Consider the following 3,579-nt stretch of genomic DNA (forward strand, 5'->3'; position numbering starts at 1 on the left):
TCGAGTGAGAAGGAGGAACTGAAGGATATCCTTATTAGGTGGGAAATTGTGTTCGGGAAATTGACGGGATTGAAGGCCGATAAATCCCCAGGGCCTGATAGTCTACATCCCAGAGTCCTTCAGGAAAAAACATAGAAAATAGGTGCAGGAGTAGGCCATTCGGCCCTTCGAGCCTGCACCGCCATTCAGTGAATTCATGGCTGAACATGCAACTTCAGTACCCCATTCCTGCTTTCTCGCCATACCCCTTGATCCCCCTAGTAGTAAGGACTACATCTAACTCCTTTTTGACTATATTTAGTAAATTGGCCTCAACAGCTTTCTGTGGTAGAGAATTCCACAGGTTCACCACTCTCTGGGTGAAGGAGTTTCTCCTCATCTCGGTCCTAAATGGCTTACCCCTTATCCTTAGACTGTGACCCCTGGTTCTTGACTTCCCCAACATTAATAAGAACAGAAGAACATAAGAATTAGGAACAGGAGTAGGCCATCTAGCCCCTCGAGCCTGCTCCGCCACCCAACAAGATCACGCCTGATCTGGCTGTGGACTCAGCTCCACTTACCCGCCCGCTCTTCATAGCCCTTAATTCCCTTATTGCTTAAAAATCTATCTATCTGTGATTTGAATATATTCAATGAGCTAGCCTCAACTGCTTCCTTGGGCAGAGAATTCCACCGATTCACAACCCTCTGGGAGAAGAAATTCCTTCTCAACTCGGTTTTAAATTGGCTCCCCCGTATTTTGAGGCTGTGCCCCCTAGTTCTAGTCTCCCCGACCAGTGGAAACAACCTCTCTGCCTCTATCCTGTCTATCCCCTTTTTATTTTAAATGTTTCTATAAGATCACCCCTCATCCTTCTGAACTCCAACGAGTAAAGACCCAGTCTACTCAATCTATCATCATAAGGTAACCACCTCATCTCCGGAATCAGCCTAGTGAATCGTCTCTGTACCCCCTCCAAAGCTAGTATATCCTTCCTTAAGTAAGGTGACCAAAACTGCATGCAGTACTCCAGGTGCGGCCTCACCAATACCCTGTACAGTTGCAGCAGGACCTCCCTGTTTTTGTACTCCATCCCTCTCGCAATGAAGGCCAACATTCCATTCGCCTTCCTGATTACCTGCTGCACCTGCAAACTAACTTTTTGGGATTCATGCACAAGAACCCCCAGGTCCCTCTGCACTACAGCATGTTGTAATTTCTCCCCATTCAAATAATATTCCCTTTTACTGTTTTTTCCCCCCCCCAAGGTGGATGTCCTCACATTTTCCGACATTGTATTCCATCTGCCAAACCTTAGCCCATTCGCTTAACCTATCTAAATCTCTTTGCAGCCTCTCTGTGTCCTCTACACAACCCGCTTTCCCACTAATCTTTGTGTCATCTGCAAATTTTGTTACACTACACTCTGTCCCCTCTTCCAGGTCATCTATGTATATTGTAAACAGTTGTGGTCCCAGCACCGATCCCTGTGGCACACCACTAACTACCGATTTCCAACCCGAAAAGGACCCATTTATCCCGATTCTCTGCTTTCTGTTTGCCAGCCAATTCTCAATCCATGCTAATACATTTCCTCTGACTCCACGTACCTTTATTTTCTGCAGTAACCTTTTGTGTGGCACCTTATCGAATGCCTTTTGGAAATCTAAATACACCACACCCATCGGTACACCTCTATCCATCATGCTCGTTATATCCTCAAAGAATTCCAGTAAATTAGTTAAACATGATTTCCCCTTCATGAATTCATGTTGCGTCTGCTTGATTGCACTATTCCTATCTAGATGTCCCACTATTTCTTCCTTAATGATAGCTTCAAGCATTTTCCCCACTACAGATGTTAAACTAACCAGCCTATAGTTACCTGCCTTTTGTCTGCCCCCTTTTTTAAACGGAGGCGTTACATTAGCTGCTTTCCAATCCGATGGCACCTCCCCAGAGTTCAGAGAATTTTGGTAGATTATAACGAATGCATCTGCTATAACTTCCGCCATCTCTTTTAATACCCTGGGATGCATTTCATCAGGACCAGGGGACTTGTCTACCTTGAGTCCCATTAGCCTGTCTAGCACTATCCCCCTAGTGATAGTGATTGTCTCAAGGTCCTCCCTTCCCACATTCCTGTGGCTTGCAAATTTTGGCATGGTTTTTGTGTCTTCCACTGTAAAGGCCGAAGCAAAATAATTGTTTAAGGTCTCAGCTATTTCCACATTTCCCATTATTAAATCCCCTTTCTCATCTTTTAAGGGACCAACATTTACTTTAGTCACTCTTTTCCGTTTTATATATCGGCAAAAGCTTTTACTATCTGTTTTTATGTTTTGCGCAAGTTTACATTCGTAATCTATCTTCCCCTTTTTTATTGCTTTCTTAGTCATTTTTACTGTCATTTAAAATTTTCCCAATCTTCTAGTTTCCTACTAATCTTGGCTACCTTATTCGCATTGGTTTTTAATTTGATACTCTCCTTTATTTCCTTGGTTATCCATGGCTGGTTATCCCTTCTCTTACCGCCCTTCTTTTTCACTGGAATATATTTTTGTTGAGCACTATGAAAGAGCTCCTTAAAAGTCCTCCACTGTTACTCAACTGTGCCACCGTTTAGTCTGTATTCCCAGTTTACTTTAGCCAACTCTGCCTTCATCCCACTGTAGTCCCCTTTGTTTAAGCATAGTACGTTCGTTTGAGACACTACTTCCTCACCTTCAATCTGTATTACAAATTCAACCATACTGTGATCACTCATTCCGAGAGGATCTTTTACTAGGAGATCGTTTATTATTCCTGTCTCATTACACAGGACCAGATCTAAGATAGCTTGCTCCCTTGTAGGTTCTGTAACATACTGTTCTAAGAAACAATCTCGTATGCATTCTATGAATTCCTCCTCAAGGCTACCCCGTGCGATTTGATTTGACCAATCGATATGTAGGTTAAAATCCCCCATGATTACTGCTGTTCCTTTTTCACATGCCTCCATTATTCCCTTGATTATTGTCTGCCCCACCGTGAAGTTATTATTTGGGGGCCTATAAACTATGCCCACCAGTGACTTTTTCCTCTTACTATCTCTAATCTCCACCCACAATGATTCAACATTTTGTTCATTAGAGCCAATATCATCTCTCACAACTGCCCTGATATCATCCTTAATTAACAGAGCTACCCCACCTCCTTTCCTTTCTTGTCTATCTTTCCGAATTGTCAGATACCCCTGTATGTTTAATTCCCAGTCTTGGCCACTCTGCAACCACGTTTCTGTAATGGCCACCAAATCATACCCATTTGCAATGATTTGTGCCATCAACTCATTTACTTTATTTCGAATGCTGCGTGCGTTTAGGTAGAGTGTGTTAATACTAGTTTTTAAATCATGATTTTTCGTTTTGACCCCTCCTGCAGCCCCTTTATATTCATACATATTGTCCCTTCCTATCACCTTGTGGTTTACACTTACCCCAGTGCCAATCTGCTCTGTTGCCTCCTGCCTTTTGCATTCTTTCTTGGGGTTCTGTTCATCTGAGCTCTCACCCACCCTAACTAGCTCAGAGCTCTCTCCTGGGTTCCCATCCCCC

Source organism: Pristiophorus japonicus, chromosome 9, assembly GCF_044704955.1.
Source record: "Pristiophorus japonicus isolate sPriJap1 chromosome 9, sPriJap1.hap1, whole genome shotgun sequence".
In the NCBI taxonomy this organism is placed as follows: Eukaryota; Metazoa; Chordata; class Chondrichthyes; family Pristiophoridae; genus Pristiophorus; species Pristiophorus japonicus.